This window comes from Stegodyphus dumicola, chromosome 11, assembly GCF_044657685.1.
Source record: "Stegodyphus dumicola isolate Sdum_Otavi_A_Nest chromosome 11, ASM4465768v1".
In the NCBI taxonomy this organism is placed as follows: domain Eukaryota; kingdom Metazoa; phylum Arthropoda; class Arachnida; order Araneae; family Eresidae; genus Stegodyphus; species Stegodyphus dumicola.
This window is the reverse complement of record NC_140778.1, coordinates 43009094-43029652: the sequence shown is the minus strand read 5'-3', so window position 1 is coordinate 43029652 and position 20559 is coordinate 43009094.

Below are 20559 nucleotides of genomic sequence, written 5' to 3'. Positions count from 1 at the left end.
ATATTGGAAATGGTTAAACTCCTTTATTAAAAAAGGAGATCGCTCTATGCAATACATCTAATCTGTAAAAACAGGATTTGTAAACAGTGAAAGAATACGATTAATCATTTAAACCAGCAACTGTTTCAAACGACTCGTAAAATATTTCCTGCTAAGCTAAGCATAAAATTAAATTCGAAAATATATGAGAACGTTTTTGCATGAAAGTGATTCTCGAAAGGACATCTGTCAGTTACATACGAGTATTTCGTAAATTATAAGTCTGATATACGAAGTAAAATTGGTTTGGTAATCGCGAATAAATATATTTTATTGTCACGGAGCAGTTAGGAAAGAGTCTTGCCAAAACTTAGTATCTTTTAGAGATGATATTTTATGACAGTTTGCTATTTGATATTTTATGAAGAAGTAATTAATAGTTTGTTAAATTCATTTTATCGCCTGGACTAGGAAGACGATATTTGAATGTTTTTCCTTTTATAATTTACTAGCAGCTGCACGGCCAGCCTTTGTCTGGCTTCTAAATGCACCGTAAAAATGCCTGAAGGGAACACCAACCGTTAAATTTAAAAACTGCGCAGATTTTTACTCTGCAGAACAACTTAATCAAAAAAAATGTATTACATATAACAAAATTACAATGAAATAAGCAATATGTAGTGGACTGTGGTAGTCGTGCCGAGACAGATAAGCATCGTTGTATTATATCGTAGCGTAGGGTTCAGTTGCTTCACACATGTCACCGTCGATCGACGCATAGATGACACCCATTTTTTGTTTGTTTAACAATAAACTTTAATAAGTAAACAATTCTTGATTATTATACATTATATGTACAAGCATGAATAGGTAAGTCCGGCATGGTCTCCGCCGGATGAGAAAAAAAACAATCTCTCCATGACGAAAGAAAATGGCGATTGTCATCCGCCCAAAAAAAACTCCGACCGTCCCGTCCGACAACCAGGGTGCAAAGTCCTCTTCGCCCCCCTCGTCTTCTTGTTCGTCCTTTCTACTTCCGTCCAACGAGCCACCTGCTCCGTCGGACTAATTATTCCGCTCGCTAGGCTTTTTCCTTCTCCTTCTCGGGTTATGGGCATTACACGCCCCCACCAAGATGAAGATTTGCCTCTTAAAGGCTAATTTTCACAACAGGTTCAACCGAACCATTCAGCGTTCATTAGAAATAATGTAGAGTTCATTAGAAATAATGTAGAGTTCATTAGATACAAAACCCAGCGTTCATCCTCTGACGAATCAGAATTCAGAGGTTTATTAGTTGACACACTTGATTTCATACAAAATGTCAAAGTTCCTGATGGCTGACATGGATACTGAAATTTTTCAGCCTCCTACCCGACCAAGTGCAGGGGGTACTTAGAAACCAAAATCTGATCAGGATACAAAAGTCTTCTTACCATGTTTTTTCGTTTAACAAATACAAATATTACACTAAACCTAACTGCATAAATACATTCTACATTAGACAAACATTTTTTTTTTGTTTACCAACATCATTTAAACAAGTTATCTCGAAAAGTATTTTAAGGACAAGAATTAAGAACTTCTGAATATCTGTGGTTCCTTTCTTTAAAAAAAAAAATATTACTATTATTCACACCAATCGTGACAATGCATCTGCGGCTCGATGTTGTACTCCTGGACGATAAGTGATTTTTAAATTCCATCTTTGCAAAGAGAGAGCCCAACGTGTTAATTTTGGACTCCTAGGTGTAATTTCAGTGAGATATTTCAAAGGATTATGGTCCGTAATGATTTCCACCGTCCCCCCGAAAATCCACTTATCAAATTTCTTGAGCCCGAATAACACTGCCCAGGCCTCCTTTTCTATGGCTGCCCAATTCTTTTGAGCCCCAGAAAATTTTTGGGATGCAAAAGCTATTGGTTTAAAATGCCCTTGTGCATCTCTCTGAGTTAGACAACAACCGACGGCCACATCTGATGCATCAGAATGCACCTGAAATGGAAAATTAAAGTCAGGCGTGGTCAGAGACGTCACCTGACACAGCATATCTTTCAACTTCTGGAAAGCCGCGTCTTCAACTTGACCCCACCGTACATTATTCGGAGCATTCTTTTTAGTCAAATCCGTCAAAGGTCCAGCTATCTCGGCATAGTTCGGGATATATGAGCGATAAAATCCCATGAGACCCAATACCGAACGGACTCCCTTTTTATTCGTGGGCCTTTCTAGCACTTTAATTGCTGCAATCTTACTAGGATCTGGGATGTGTTTGCCGTTTCCTATCTTATGTCCTAGGTAATCTATTTCCTTAGCTGCAAAATCACACTTACTGAGCCTGACAGAAAATTTTAACTGTTCCAGTATCTTAAGGATCGTTTCTAGATGCTTCAGGTGTTCTTCAAACGTGTTTGAAAAAATTATAATATCGTCTATATATGCTTGGGCGAAATCGCTGTACTGGAAAAGAACCTTATTCATTTCTCTTTGAAAGGTACCTGACGCTCCTGCCAAAGCAAACGGCATGACGTTCCACTCAAACGTCCCGTTGTGAGTTGAAAACGCTGTCAGTGGTTTACTTGATTCCTCCATTCCGATTTGCCAGTATCCTCTGCGCATATCTAAACTTGATAGCCATTTTGAATGCCCAGCCACATATATTAATTCATGCATATCCTTCATAGGAAATGCCGGCACTTTAGTGATCGAATTCAATGCCCTGAAATCAACGCACATCCTGATTGTCGCGTCTTTCTTGACCACACACACAACCGGGTGGGCTATGTCCGCTTCCGACGGTTCAATGAGACCCAGCTCTAGAAGTTCCTTGACTTGTTTGTCCACCTCTTTGCGATATGCCATTGGAATGCCATAACAATGAGGTTTTTTTCTGTCTGCTCCAGGCATAATATCAATCTTATGTTGTCCTACTCTAGCAGGTTGAACATGTCTCAAAAATAAGTTCTTGTACTTTCTCAACAGTAGTTTTAGATCATTAATCTGCTTGTTGTTAAGATTAGTGGTACTTAGATTATTTAACCTGCTTTCAAAACTACTATCCTGGTCTAAAGTAGAGGGAATATTGTCTACCTCCCCGAACTCTTCCCCGTCAAACATTACATTGATTGCATTTGACCGCACAATGAATTTCCTTATTTTATTTTGATGTACATGCTTAATGCTCCCGTCAGCCAATTCTACTAAAAAAGAGTGTGGGTTTTTTCTTTCCTTTATCACTGCAGGACCCTGCCAACGAGCATATAACCTGTTGCTTGAATCAGGTATGAGGACTACAACCCTATCTCCTATTTCAAAAGTTTTACTCGAAGAGCGCAAATTATAATACTGCGCCATCCTACCTTGTTGGATTTCACTCGTAAGATCAGCTTGCTCAGCAGCACGTTTCAACCGCTCCTTCAAATCTTGCAAATATTTATGAATTGGCTTCAGATCGAATTTTAATTCGTCGTGCTCCCCTAACCATGTAGATTTTAAAATAGATAACGGTCCTTGTGGGGGTCTACCATACAATAGTTGGAAAGGTGATACCCCTGTAGTACTGTTAGGTATTTCCCTGTATGCCCACAATGCGTAAGGTATTTGGACATGCCAAGCTCGACCTTCCTCTCTAATAATATGATGCAACATACGTTTCAAAGTCTGATTAAACCTTTCGACTAAACCATTTGACTGAGGGTACATGGGTGTCGAAAATCTCGGACTGGATCCTAATCTTTTCTCAAATTCCCGTGTTAAGTCTGCGTTAAAATTGGTACCATTATCTGACGCTATCACATTAGGAATTCCGGTCCTGGAGAAAATCTGCAGCAACGCGTCGCAGGTAGTCTTTGCCGTCAGACTGGTTAATGGCACTGCCTCGGCCCATCTAGTATGCTGGTCCACCAAGCACAAAATATATTTATGCCCCTTCGAACTAGGAGGATCTATAGGTCCAATTAAATCTACATTGACAACCTGAAAAGGTAACCCTGGTCTTGCTACTGGAGTAATTGGCGCTCTGTCCTTCACTTTCACTGGCTTTGTTAATTGACAACTTTCACATGATTCGCAAAATTCCTGGACATCTCTTTTCACGTTTTCCCAATAAAAGGAATAACGAATCCTCTCTAATGTTTTTTTTTATTCCCATGTGTCCTCCAAACACTGATGCATGCGCGAGCTCTAGAATTTCATTCCTTCTGCATTTAGGAACAACTAATTGCTCTGCACTCTGTCCCAAAATCTTGTCCCGATGAAAAAGAAAACCGTCCCTCACAAAATAATTTCCTTTATCCGTTTTCGCTCTTTCCCACATCTTAGATAAGTCAGTGCATTCTTTTTGTTGCTGACGAAACTCCGCTGTCTGAGATAAATTAGTTGTTTTCTCCACTAAGGGCGCTCCGACATCTGGGATAGAAGCTACGTGGCTTTGAATGTCCGTTTCTAACTCACCCTGAGGTGTTTCTGCCTCTCCCACGTTCGAGGAATCCTTCGATTCGTAGAACAAACCACTGCTACTTCCTTCTCCGTTGAACTGTCGATCTTTACAAGTGTTTTCGTCCCGTAACATATATAACACCTGTGAGGGTAATAAAACATCTTCAACTAAAGATTTCGCCACCGCGCAAAGTATCTCCTGATGCACATTTGTACCCTTTCCATTAATTAGTGCTAAAGGTAATTTTACTAACTCACACCTTCTCGGCGGTCCAAAAATCCCCTTCAAATAAATTGCCGATCCGCTTCCAGATCTAAAATTTGGAATTATACTTTCCTTTACAACCGTTATCTCACTGCCAGAATCAATTAATCCGTTACTTATCCGACCGTTTACACTAACCTGCACTCTATCCAATTTGCATAACTCCTCTTCGATTGATTGTCTAGAAATTTCCTTTCCAAAATGTCCCGCTTTGGCAACAATAACTCTGTTCTCTTGAGTTTCGATAACCTCTCCACTATCTACTGCACTTGCTCTGTTCACTTTCGCAAATTTGTCCTTCGTATTTTTATTTTGAGGGCAATCACGCTTAAAATGTTCTCTTGACCCGCATTTGTAACATGCGAAATTTTTCTGAGGAGAGTTTATTTTGCCTTTATTTGACACTGTTGAAGCCTGCTTCTCTGGACCAAGTTTATAGCTTTCTTTTGGCTTTACTTTAATCCTCTCTGGTGATACTCCCTCTTTAATAACATTCTCTTTCCTATAACCCTTAGCGAAAGATTTCCCCGTAGCCGAAAAAAACATATCGCATTCCCTCGCTAACTCCTTTGGTTTCCACCAATTTTCACCTTGCTTAATACCAATATGAGTAGCAGTTTCCGTATCAAGCGTTTCCATTAATCTGTCCGCAACTACTAACTGATTGACAGTTTCCAGATCCGTCGCTCCCCTCAATTTGCAGTAATAACTCCACATAGAATTTAATCTTGTAGCAAACTGAGTAAAATTTTCATCCGGGTTCCTTCTAGCCCGTTTAAAATTTTCCAAACAAGCCTTAGGTGATGGTTCGTATTCCCGAAGTACTATGGTTTTCAAAGCCTCGTAATCCTCGTACTGTTCTTCCTCTAAATAAGTTAAAAGATGCGCAGCTTTGTCTCCTAGCAAACACATTAACACCTTAGATTTTAAATTATCCGCTACTTTCTCACTCGCGAGGGCCTTTTCTAAACTGTTAAAAAAATAATTCCAGCCTTCTGACCCTGCGGGAACCCTCACCGTCAGCAATTTTATAGTTTTCACAATTTCATCCAAACTTTTAACTCTGGGACTCATTGTCGAATCCACCGGACCTTCCGAATTTAGACTCCGTTTTTCCGCTTCGAGTCTTAATCTTTCTAATGCTATCCGTTCGCTTTCTATGCGTAACCTCCCCTCGGCTAGCTCCATATTTTCTTTCTCTTTTCTCTCGGAAATGATCGAAGTTAACAGCTCTTTAACTACATCCTCTTCGTAATTTTTACTTCCCAGAATGATATTTTTTAATTCGATCATTTTTAAATCATCCGAGACAACTTCCCCTAATTCATCGGCCAGAAGTACAAGATCGGCCTTCTTTCCTTTCATTAAATATGCCATAATGAAATATTAAAACAATATGCACAGCAATAAAATCAAAAACTTCACTGATAATTACTATAACATAAGTCATAAAGTATAAATACAGCCACTTATTTTTGTAAAAGAGATATACAAAAATCAACCAGTTATTCTAAAAAAATTATTTTACCTACTAAAATTTAAATATACAAGCATATATGCACTCTAATCAATTATCTGAGCTTTTACATACTTTATGAGTTGACACAAAAAATGACATCTGTCAGTTAAATGTTACAACAATCCTTTTAACAAATTTTAGTACTTTACCTCAGAATAACATTTGATATGAAACAGTAATAAAACCGTAAATAATATTTGCAGTAAGAAAAATATCACTGAAAATTACTCTTCACTAAATACACAGTTCCCTAAATTATTCATACGACAAAAACACATACAAAAGTTTACATACATAATATATATATATAACACTTAAATTCTACCGAGCTTCCACCATTTCCGGAGCTCCAAAACCAGAATTTCAATTGACCTGTGTTATGATACCCCTAAACTTTTGTATCCTGACGCAGAATAATTTTAAACTTAAAGAAAAGTAATTTAACTTCAGATAAAATTTCTCCTACAGTTTGCTTTACAATCTTGCACCTTTTAGCCGTACCCAAACAAAAAAATAAAATACCCTGCATCCGATCGAACAGAGAACTAAAAAAAATCAGTACTCACCCCTGCGATGAAGCATTTGATCCCACCGCTGCCACCATTGTAGTGGACTGTGGTAGTCGTGCCGAGACAGATAAGCATCGTTGTATTATATCGTAGCGTAGGGTTCAGTTGCTTCACACATGTCACCGTCGATCGACGCATAGATGACACCCATTTTTTGTTTGTTTAACAATAAACTTTAATAAGTAAACAATTCTTGATTATTATACATTATATGTACAAGCATGAATAGGTAAGTCCGGCATGGTCTCCGCCGGATGAGAAAAAAAACAATCTCTCCATGACGAAAGAAAATGGCGATTGTCATCCGCCCAAAAAAAACTCCGACCGTCCCGTCCGACAACCAGGGTGCAAAGTCCTCTTCGCCCCCCTCGTCTTCTTGTTCGTCCTTTCTACTTCCGTCCAACGAGCCACCTGCTCCGTCGGACTAATTATTCCGCTCGCTAGGCTTTTTCCTTCTCCTTCTCGGGTTATGGGCATTACACAATATACTTTTAAACAAATATTAATTAGCTTAATAAATAAATTAACTAACTTCCCGTTGCTTTCTCTCAATAAACGTCCAGTATCCAAGAGAGATATTAAATTTAAAAACTGCACAGAATAAGTGGCCTCATTTTTCCAATTGTATACTGGACTGCTGACTTGCTTTGAACAGTCAGCAGTCCCGTAAACATTTGAATAAAAAACTGTTGCCAAAACTCAATTTCTAAAAGAATTAAACTATTCAAAATGATGCGATAAAATCGAAAAGCTAAAATAAAAAAATCTGATTCGAAGTTTGCAAAAATCGCTTGAGGTGCACTGGTTTTTGTGTAGATGCACTTATATACCAAATTTCGTAGACCTGGATTTATTAGCTTACGCGCAGCACTGACGAAAGACACACAGAATCTTTCTTTTATTATATGTGGAGATTACATTATATGTGAAAATATTTCATACCAGTGTACAAGTAAATAAGCCAACCATTGTAATAATGGGGAAATATGCGTTACAATTTGATCTTGCATAAATTACGCACTGCAGACATATTAAATGGTTTTTAGAGAGCTTTCAGTCGCTTAGATAATATTTAAAATAGAGTTTATTTTATTTTGAAACATTTACATATTTTTAGAACTCAAGACTTTCTTTGCTACAACATGTTGCAATTTAGTTTCCAACGCTCTTTTTTTGAGTAGCAATTATTGTAGAACAATGAAAGAATTTTTTAGGCCGAATTTATTTTGTTATAACCTTTTTCATTTCATATACATGTAAATATGCAATTTTATTTAAATATTAATATATCACTTAGCTTTTACAAAAAGTTTTACTTAAAAACTCTTTGTAATGAATTTTGAAATTGCTACGTTTCTATAATTTGATGTTGTAGTATTAGGAAATCACGTTTAGAATATTCACGACTTGCTGAATACAAGAAATCAACAAATCTCTGCAAATTAATACCCTGGTCAATTAACTGAGTTTAGAAAATTCAGCAGCTGTACTTGTACAATCTGATCTTAGCTGTGCAGTCTTCCGACATATTTAGAAGAATGTTCTACGGATGATAACTAAGTTTACTATCAAGTAAAGTAGGAATCAAACCAAGAATCGTATAGACCTCAATCAGACCAAAATTCTTACGGATAATTTCAAATGTTGGTCAGGATTATAATGAAAACTTATCATTCTCCCATTATGATTATAATGTGACTCCAGGGATAATCTATAAATTTATTTTACCTACTGACCTCAAAAGAGCTATAAATATTTCTGTTGAGCCCATTTCTGGTATGCAGATAGGGAAGCCGGTTGCCAAAGCCTTGTATTCCTGATCGAATCCTGAAGAGGGATCCTCGTTACGCGTATAGTTTCTATGCGCCATAGAGGCGCTTGAACTTCTATCCTTTAGTTTGGTTTCATTTAGTTGTCTATCTCAAATTCCTAAATTCATATGAATAAGAGAAAGAATGCCATCGTAGATGACATTGTAAGGGAAACTGCTTCGTATAAACGTTACACAAGGAGAAATCGTCCATGCAGGTAGCCCTTTCTCCTGGAATCGAATATAACTGGGAACTACCAAAGTTCAGCAATTTTAACGCTCGGCCACTGGTGAACGCGAACTGCTATATAGAGGAGAAGACCTCTAGAGAGGATAGTAATAGAAGAAAGACTGCGTGTCCTTTGGATCCATTCCCTGAGATATTCTTCAGCAAACCTGGAGCTCCTTTATCTCGAGTCTGATTCGCCTTTTCCGGTGCCCTTTCGATTATTTTTTTCGGTGATAAAACCGCTAAATAACAGATAGGTTGATCATACTGCCCAAATGCTTAAGTAGCAATGTGCTTGTATGCTGATGTAAGCACCCTTTAAAATTTTGCAGAACATGAAAAAAAAAAAAAATTCTCGCGAAGAATATCTGTGTGATATGGAATTTACTCAGAACATATATACTTCATTACCAAAATATTGTTCCGGTTACAGTGAACTATTTTAAGATGATTTCTAAAATAGGAACTTTTTTGCAACAGGAATTGAAGCACTTATTTTAGTCACTCTTTCATCCATTTCCTTTCACTTCATCTCAGCTGCAAAACGTTTCTAAAAGAGAGGTTAAGAAAACGAAATTAACTGCTATGGGTATGAACAATTTTTTTAAGAATCTGCGTTTAAACTGAGATAATCGGGTGCGAAATTAAAGATAATTTGACATAATTGTTTATTAGGTTGATTATCAATTTCGCTTTGAACGAGGAAGTATCATTTTTAAATTTGCGATGCTTTAGTTACAGTTCTAGCTGTTTCTCTAAAATAATCTTTAAAATACGTCGACATAGAAGATAATATAATAGATAAGACAGCAATTTTATAGACGAGGGATCTCGAAAGCATACTTTGAAGCTATTTTATTCAGAAGAATTTTATTCCTCGGCGTATTTCACAAATAAGAGATTTCGCGAATAACTTTGTTTTCGCGTCTACGAAATAAATTCACAAATCTCCGATATATTTCTCATTATTTTTTTTAACTTCCATCTTACATGTGGTCTTAGATTTTATATTTAAATATAATATAATTTATGAATTTTTATTATATTTAAATATAATATAATTTATAAATTTATGAAGATATTAGTCTTAATAAAAGACGAAAATTTGCCTCCATTGAGATGAATAACTGGACTGTATTCGGGTGTCGATGGTAAAGTTCGTGTTGTGAAACTAAAAATTTTATTAGGCGAAATGAAGTGTCGTATACATTAACGTTCCCTGTTAACATTGTGTGAATAAGACTTTAAAACTATGTATTCATCTTTTTGCTTTACTGTTATTAATCCAGTATTGTGTTTCAGATTTAGAGTATGGAATCAAAAATGAAAAATTTGAAGAAAGATTTTAATAATTGAATATATCTACTATAAAACAGACGAAATTAACCATGCCAATAGAAAAACGTTTCTTTATTAATGTGTCTTGATATCAGTATTTACGCTTGTGAAGTGTTACCTGATGCGGGAAGCATCGCTGTGAGATATGAAATGCATAGAATTCTGCAAGTGCACGTAAAATATAATTTTCCAGGGATTGACAATGTCAACATTTCTCAAAATTCTTTCGTATAAGAATTATTCAAAATGCAAAATTAAGCAAATTTATTATGCATGTAGAACAAGAATTTTTTTTTTCAATTTAGGCACAAATTTAATCAGTTCAAAAAGAGCACATAGAATTTATTTTGAGATCCTCTACCGTAGATCTCACCAATCTAGTTTCAGAAAAGAGTTAGAGTAGATTGAAGGGTACCCTTGTATTAACGCGAAGTTGTTGTTTCATTTATCGCAAAGCTGTTGCTTCGTTTTATCGCCAAGTTGTTGTTTCCTTTATGGTAACCTGAGTAGTTGAATGCTCCGTAAATACACTTTTACCTAGAATTGGGTGCTCCTTTGATTTTTAAGTGAAAATATATCGATGTGTACATGGTCAAAGGGAGTGCGCAATGCCAAGTTTTTTTAAGTGCAAATAGGCCAATGTGCACATGGATACCGAGCTTGTGCAATTCTTTGACTTGTTATTTTGTCTTTGTGTAGCGGCAATTTTAGTGCCCAAAATCGCCGCTACACAAAGACAAAATATAACAACTAAAGAATTGCATAAACTCGGTATCCATGGCCAAAAGACGCCAAAGGATACCCGTAAATATACTTTTACCCAGAAAAGTTAGATATAAAGACAGTTCTAATGCATTATCCTTTGAATGTGTTTATGTGAGATATGAGTTATATAGCTTAGATTTTAGAACATTTTTCATACTGCAGCATGGCTGGAGAGGATACTCATATTTAAACTCTTATATTGGGTATTTCGGTATTCTTCTGTCATCGGGACTGGTTCAGAAATATGTGTATGCTTGCATATATGGATGTATGTGTTCATGTATGCGTATTTATATGTTCATACGTATGTATGTGCTTGTATACACACACATATATGCACATAAAGGCATACACACTTGTATACATACATTCCTGAATCCGGTGCCGATAACAGAAAAGTACCGGTGTTTCTTTCTGATAGTGCTATCAGATGCGGTTTATCCGAGCTACGTTATAGAAAATATTATAAATCTGGTTCATCGCGCAGTGATGAAAAAATTCCCATCCACTACAATCAGAGTAATACAAAAAATCTGCAGGAAATAGGTGAGACAACAAGCAGCAATGTTTGTAGATGATACTGTATTAATTTATAACTTAAGTAGTGGTTTAGTCCTTTTTTCTATGGAATCCAGATTTATTTTCTGCAAACAAATGAATTTCTTCTCCAGTTTAAAATTCTCTAAAATACTGATATATTGCGAATTTTTGTTTTCAGTTTTGCTCTTAATGGTTATGTTTTTTTTCCGCGCTTTTTAAACCCGCAATTCATTGATCATGATTTTGAACTAACCGCGTGCGTTACCTTTGTTATTATTCCGTTTAATCGGGAGATTTCTGACGTGCTATAAGTGCTACCACTTTATGTAGCTTTCCTTTAATGTTATAAACAGCAATTATTATTTTTTAAATTTAAATTTTATGTTTGATTTGACGAGATTCGAATAATGCACTGTGAATGTATGCAGTAACCATTTAACAGGAAGATAAAATTATAAAAGATTCCAGGAAAGTAAACTTTACGTTTTCGGCACTACAGGAAGAATTTGATTAATGCAATCACAAATTAAGGCAAATAGAATCGTATTACGTTGCTAGATACTTCCGCACTGAAAGCTGAAATATCATATTAAGTTTACTGAAAAACAATTACTAAAGTCCGATTTATACGCAAACAAGGAGGCTAGAAATTTAACTTTATTACAGCTAAATTGAGTTCGAATCCAAGCAACAGATCCGCGGCCATTCCCGAGGGTCCTTTACCATCAAAGAAAAGGTTTCTCGTATCTGTGTACATTTAGCGAAAATTTAAAAAAAAATTAAGCTTTCGTATCATTTTTTTCTTCAAACTTGGAGTGGTTTCTGCTTTCTCAGGTACATATTGCGGGAAGTAGGAAAATAGATATGACCTCCGATTTCACGTGCCCTCATCAGAGTCCTTAGCAGTTCTTCAACTGAAAAATACCACGTAAATAAGCTATACCATAAGGGAGAGAAAGTTATTTTTGAAATGGCCTGTACTCTTCCAATAAAAACTAATCCCTTCATAAAACGCAACACTTCAATGTTTAAATTTAAAGAAGAGAAATAAAACAAGCTATTACTAGGATATCAAGAGACGACCGCAGCTGCTTTTGCACCCTAGTGTATTTTTAAAAGATTGTAAAATTGTCTTAAAGGAGTCATAAATCTGAATGTAAGAACGGATAAGAACGGTTAATGTATGGAAATACCCAGTTTATTCTTAGACCTAAATATCTAGTTTAGGTTCAAAGTAAGACATTAAATTGTATAGAAAAAATATCAACTCATATGCCAAAAACTGCGGTCTAAAATGAAAAAAGAGAAGTAAGGTTAAATTCTTTTTACACAAGTGGAATACGTAAATATCCAAATCATTCTTAGAACAAAACAGGATTTAAAGAATGATATACTCTGTAGCCAAAAAATGAAGGATTCTCAGATAATTATAAATGTAGCTTGTAGGCTCTTATTTATCGGGCTGTGCAAACAAAAGTCCTATCACTTAAATTATGGAGCGAAAGAGTACTTCTACATTTAGCCACTTATGTCACACTTGTGTATGGATGGGACTTGGATCACACTTGAGAGGATGAAGATTGATTAAGAAAAGTCTTAAGTAGTATTAAAGGTACAATTTAACGCAATAAAAATGAATTTAAATTTCTTACCTTCCACACATTTATCTGGGTGAACAATGGGGAATCCGAAATTTCTAGCGATCCAATAAATACTTCACATTCTAGATCTTTATATTTTTCCATCCACGTTCAGAAATACCTTTTGCTCCGGAAGAAATGAGGCGGATTACTAAATGGCTTAGAATTCCGTACAGTTTATTAAAAGTCTAAACCAACCTCTACTAAACGTTTTAATTCTACACGAATACTTTTTTATGACCGAGAGCTTTATTTAATAGCCATTAGCTTTGCGCCATTGCAAGGGATGGAACCGTTGCTGCTTTGAAGGGATGGGCAGTTGCAAATCATGCCTTCTCCGGGATTCGAGCTCGGACCCATTGTTACGGCAAACAGAATCACTATCCAATGTCCCGGCGGAATATGCTTGCCTTTAAATTAAATTAAGATCTTTGCTTGAGTATACTGAGCGTAGCGCAGAAGCATTTTGTTATGCAATCTATTTCGTATGTTTTATGTATCGAGCAATAGAACATTTTAAAATCTATTATATATTTGAATATTTGATTCATTTTCTAAGATCCTGTTTCCGAGAAATTCCAAAAAACGTTTTCAAGGAAGATGGTACGCATATTATGACGCGTGTGGGAAATTATAGAAGTTCTTATATATGCTTGGAGGCATGGAAACGAGTTATATTTTTTGTATGCTATATATATTCAGTTCGTTTCCGAAATGTAGTAGCAAAACAATGGGCTCCGTTTATAAATTATCAACTAAAAGATAAAATGTCTGCCATTTGTTAAACTTGTGGCTCACAGTACGAAAAAAAAGTTTCAATTAATGTTAAGTACTATTTATATAATTTCATTTAAAGAATATGTTAAATTCTTTCTTCAAAGCTTTAAAAATCCATATTAAATGTCAATCGATCCCGATAGAAGACCTGATTATAAATGCATCTTTGTGAATTTATTGGCACATATATTAAACACAATAATATTCTATTCGAGTACTGTTTGCGAAGCCTCTTTTACACAAACGCTGGCTTCGAGTGCTATGAGGTAACGACATGGTTAACCTAAAAACAAAGTTCTTTTATTCTCGACTATTACCTGAGAACAAATTTTTAGGTTTAAGCAAAAATGTAAAGATCTTATACGCATCGATTAAACTGTTGCTACATTCATCTGCATTCCACACTCATAAGGATATTTATTTAATTCTCCAAATATAAAATTATCATTTTCTTTGTACTTGAAGGATTCTTGATTTTGACTGGTGTATTATGTGCTAAAAAAATCCAAAACATTTGTTCATGTGAGATATTTATTTTAAACTCTTAAATCATCACTATAATGGAAATGATTTCATTTCAAATATAAAGAGAAAAAACTCTATTTTATTATTTCAGTGTTTGTTTTTGAACTTGACGCGAAACCTGTTCTTGAATTTAGTAAACGGATATGTGATAAAATACCCATTTGGAAATGTGATACAATATTCGTTTGGGAAATAGGTATGTGATAAAATATCCATTCCGAAATAATTTCGAAATACTGCAGTGCTTTGGTGATGGTTCTTTCCATTGTAATAAGTATAAAGGCTTTATTGCGTAGACGGAATTCCGAACAGTTCAACATAGTTTTATTGTTCGGTAAAGAAATTCTGAAGACGAAATATTTGATTCACAAATCTTTATGGGCGAAATATTCATCTCACAGTTTATAAAAGTTTGACTAATTTTAAGACAATAGCAATACACAGCAACCAGCTACTTAAAATAATAGCCACTTTTAATAAGTTCCTAAATTTATATAAGTGCTAAAAACATAGTTGAAAGACCTTCATCTTTGAAACAGGAAAAAGAGTCACAAACTAGGAAACGCTTTCTACCACTATTCGGGGATGTCGTGTTAAAACTTCTTTGTGACGGAGCACGGCTTCAATTGAATATTTGTGAACGTTATGTTGATAACTGTAGTAGTTATAACTTCTACAAACTGATGAAACTGAGTAAAAGTTTTGAAGGTAAAAGTTTACAATTGGGTGCCCCTTGTGTTTTGGCGATTCTTTTTTGACGCCAAGATCGGCGCCAGGAAGGCACAATTCAAGATGGCCGCTATACAAAATCAAAATAAGAAGTCAAAGAATTACACAAACTATGAGTCCATGTACACATCGATCAGTTTTCATTTAAAAAAACATCCTACAATTAAACAAACTAAGCACTGGTTTAAATTTGTCCATGTACACATCAATCTATTTTCATTAAATAAAATCAGGAAGCTAAAACAAAGTTAAAACTATCATGCTAACCAGAAGTGAGGTTTCATCACCAAAATTTGAAAAAAAAAAAAAAAATTGTCGCTAATCGAAGGGGCACCCAAATCTACATCGAGCTGTTTTAAAATTCTACACCAGGGATGTCAAACTCATAGGTACACTTGGGCCAAACAAACAAGGTTTAACTTTAGGCGGGCCGAAAAAAAAAAAAAAAAAAAAAAAAAAATTCAATATTCATAGAAACGTAGATTTATTTCGAATAATACAATAATAAATATATATTTATATTTATATAGAAAAGAACAAGAAAAATTTAATGTTTACGTCTTGATACTTGACATCTCTTCTCTGTTATTATCTTTCCTACATCGGGAGAAATTTTGTTTGCAGTGATAACTTTCAACGCTGACCCAAGGTGAGCATCATTAATACGGTTTCTAATAGGAGACTTATCACCTTTCATGACTGAAAATAACTGCTCGCACCGATAAGTGCTACCAAACATGGAAATAATTTCATATGCGAATTTTCGAGTATTTTCAAACCTGGTTGGTAAATATTTGTAAAATTCAGGCACGCCCACTTCAATGAATTTTGCTTTCAAATTTGAGTTGCATTGAATCTCGATCACCTCCATTTGCATATGGCTGAGTACTGAGTCAATACTTATTGAGAAAATCGAAGAAAACAAAAAAAATTGTCTTCGAGGGAACTAAAATCATTAAACCTCGTTTCAAATTCAGTTGTTAAATTTGCAATTTTTTCTGCGTGTTTTTGATACGAACAAGTATCATCTAAACTTGATTTGTTCATGCTGCACTTCGGGAAGTGCGTCAAATCTTCATTTTTAAGTTGTTTTTCCCAAAGAACTAGTTGACATTTGAATGCTTTAATTATATCAAACATGTTCGTAATGATATGATGTTTTCCTTGTAACGATAAATTTAAATCGGTTAAGTGTTTGGTTATATCAACCAAGAAAGATAAATCTTGTATCCACATTGGATCGTAAAACAAACTTACGTCTTGATTTTTCGTTTTTAAAAACTGACATATTTCTTCTTTCAAATCCCAGAATTGTTTCAGAATCTTGGAGCAAGATAACCAACGTACCTCGGTATAGTAGGACAAACCCGAATATTCACTATCTAACTCACTCAAGAAAGCAGTGAATTGACGCTGATTTAAACCTCGAGATCTTATAAAATTTATAACTTTTTTTATATATGACAAAACATTCTCCATATTTATTACTTTCGTGCATAAAACTTCTTGATGTATAATACAATGCATATGATGAATGTTTGAACCGTTACTTTCACTAAGTTTTTTTCTTAGTAATGCTACGAAGCCCTTGTTTTTCCCGGTCATTGATGGAGCGCCATCTGTAGCTACAGAATTTAATTTTGCCAAAGGTACATTGTATTTCTGCAGAAGTCCAAAAACACAAATCAGTATATCTTCTCCTGTGGTAGTACCAGGCATCGGTATTAGTTCCAGTAATTCCGCAAAAATGTTAAAATTCTTGTCACAAGAACGAAGAAATACTGCTAATTGAGCTTTGTCACTAATGTCCGTGCTCTCGTCACAGGCAATGGAGAAACTTTCGAAACTAGATGATTTTGCTTTGATCTGATCACTTAAATTCGCGGCTAAATCAGCAACTCTTTCCGCAACTGTATTTCGAGACAATGAAATTGATTGAAAAGCCTTCATATTTCCAGTACAAACAATTTCTCCAGCTTTCATTAGGCATTCCTTGAGGAAATCACCGTCAGTAAAAGGCTTCGAATGTTTAGCTATCAACTCGGACAAGACATAGCTTGCATGTACCGCCGCTTCACTTTCTTGCAATACTTTACTAAACATGGACTGTTGCTTTTTCACTCCTAACTTGAGCTCTTTCAACTTTTCTTCTCTCATTAATCCTTCGTAATTGTTATATTTCGATTTGTGTTGTTCGTAATGACGTTTAATATTATATAACTTACATTAATAGTATTATTACATATCAAGCAGATTATTTTATCTTTTATTTCACAGCAAAAATATTCTAATTCCCATTTTACTTGGAATATTCTATGTTCGTCAGCGATTTTTCGTTTAATTTTACTACCACTTGGTTTTGATATAGACATACTGAATACAAAGGGCTGGAATAAACACGGTTAACGTTAAAAAGTTAACAAAAATTTATTCTTTCCACAAGAGATAAATCAAAATGCTGAAATATTTCTTCAAAAATATTCTAACAATATCACAAAATGTCAAACGTTTAGCAAAAATCAATTCAAAACAGAGAAACTAATTCTATCTCACAGCGAAATCGCTACAAATCAATCACAGCATTAAATAAACAAACAGTTCGCTAGAACTACAGCTACTACTGAGATGAGTTGTTTGTTCTCGGCTTTTATAAGCTTTATAATTAATTTCTGAATATACTGGAAACATCTATAAATATCTGGATTTTTGTGGATGGCAACAGCAATTACGAGATATTTATTTATTAGGTATTAAATGCACGCGCTGTTCTATTTTTAACCTTCCAATGCAGCTGTCTTTTCAAAAATCGTCTGCGTTGCTAAGGCAACATGGAGCGAATCTAATTACAATTCTAAATTAAAAAAACTAACTAAATAAATAACTATGAAATCCGTAACAATATGAATTAAGTAATAATTAATAATAAAGCAAAGTGCATGCACATGCATGCACCAATATATCGTACAAAACTATGATTGGAAAACTGAGACCATGATTTCGGCCACACTCGGCTGTCGGGGGATGCGTAGAAGTTCTGAGTGCACGTGTCCCCGAAAAGCCGAAGGTAGCTGAACGCAAGCTACTCACACGCATTTTTAATTTAAGTAGTGTGTGTCAGCTCGCTGTGAGTAATCTAACAACACTGAATAAATTATCGTTTATTACTTAGCAGTAAACATTTAATTTTTTCTTCGTCGATATGTTATTTTATTATTATATCTTATTATTTGCCGATATATTGGCCGGGCCGCAAAAATATTTTTTGTGGGCCGCGAGTTTGACATCCTTCATGTACCACATGTGTGCAACAGTAGCCGGATCAGCCTAGAACGCTCCATCATGGCTAAGCCCTTAGAGGGGGTGTTAATTATTATGCCATTCGCAAAGACTTATCTAGACAGCTTCCTGACTAAATCTTTTGGAGCCTTAGTTGCGAATTCCCTACAGTTTAGCCGGTTCATGCATTTATCCTTCTAATTAGGCAACAAAGTCTAAAGCCCCAAAGTGACGTTTATTCCTAATAGGATATAAGTCTCGAAACGGCATTTTGCGTCGAAACATTTGTATGCGCTTTTCAGATTGTTGCCTCCAAATATTCCTACCCTGTATAATATTTACTTAATTAATAATAATAATTAATTTAGTTAAATAATAAAGAATATGCATGAAGGTACGTATGTTTCTCGACCTGTGAAAAAACAACAGCACCCAGAGCAGTCCAATTTTGAGCACCTTAGTCCGCCAACCGAACATGGCCACCAGTAGCCAGAATTTATTTTATTATCTATTTATTGAGTATTAATTATTAATTACAAGAGAAACACGGACTCATCTTTGTCATCCTATTTCTATGCTACCCCACGGGATAGTGGAAGTGACGATGACTGCTGTAGCGAAGGGTAGGGGTCCTAATTCCTGTGAAGGCACAGGTGTTTGGGTATTTACGTATTAACGCCACTGCAGCAGCAGATTTGGCGGTGACAAATAAACTAGATTTTTTTCGAGAAATCATAAATTAAAACACTTTATCCGATAAATCAAATTGCTTTTCACAAAATTTAATCGACGTCAACTCCTCGCACCAGCAATATATGAATCTCAAAGTTGAACAAAATGGAATTCTGCTTCCTTCAAACCAGTTGTCTTTTCTAAGTTCCACTTGCTGATCACACTGTCTTAAAGTACATTTCCAAAACGTACGTTTATCAAAATAAAGTTTCATATCATGCGAATTGGTACATTTTCGCTTTTTTGGTAAAATATTTCGCTCCTGAAAATATAAAATTCCATCCTCTTCTGTGTTTGACAGAGACACAATTTCCCAAAGACGCATTTTCCTAGCACTAAAAAATAACGTAAAAAATCAGCAAACAACAAATCAAAAAGGAATCCAAAGGATATCTGCGTGCAAACAATAGGCTTGCTCTTTATTGGCACATCAACAACACTTCTGCTGGGATGGTGTTAATTCGTAAGTACCGATGTTTGTAAATGAGTAGTGTCTCTTTACACCATAGGCCACTCTATATATGCGGCTAGCTAAATATTTTCTCGAGAGATTTGAGGCAGGAAAAGAGGAATGTGAGATCATCGGATAAGTCGACTCGAGCTGTTCTTCAAAATCAGCGGCGAAACTAAAGAAAGTCTAACTGTTACTTGTACCCAAAGAACCGAGTCTATGCACAAGGTAATTAACTGTATTCAGTACCTGTAATGTACCTGTATGCTAACAAATGTCGCACACTTGGGGGGACTCCTTGTCACAATGAATTTCGTAGGCTTGATCTGATTCAGCCAACCAAAATTGGTAACAAAAGCAGCTATTTTGATTACAACAAAATCATTGTTTATCTTTTGTATTAAATTTTCTGATATAAACCAAAAATCCGGCTTAACAAACTTGTATTTGTATTTCATCAAAGTTGTTCTCTGATTCCAGTTACAAAGCAGTTAAGGGCAGAAATTCGTAAACAGGTTAAGGTCATTTTGAATGTTAACCTTTAGGTTCAGTGTTCATGCATAGTTCATTTTTGTAACAACGTTTACCCATTTCAAGGAGCATAGTTTAAAAATTAGGTTCTCATGCTATTTGCGCTCTGTGAGATTAACAGAATGAATCTGTTTTCTGAGCTAATAATACAGCATAATAGAGTCCATGATCTATTAGACTAAAACTCTGTTAAAAATCAATATTTTATTGTGCGCTAAGAACGCTGGTGGTCTGAACCTAGTGGCCGTCCAAGTACTCTTATGCAGCCAGCGAATGCATTTTGCATTCAATTAATTAGCATTATTATGATACTAAATATAAAGCGAAATAAAATAAAAATAAAGCGAGGTCATTTAACAATGTTTCGGAAATCAAATGTTTTTGAGTCCAAATTTAGGTTATTTTGATTATCATTAACCCACCGGGCGGCTCGCATTCAAATCTAT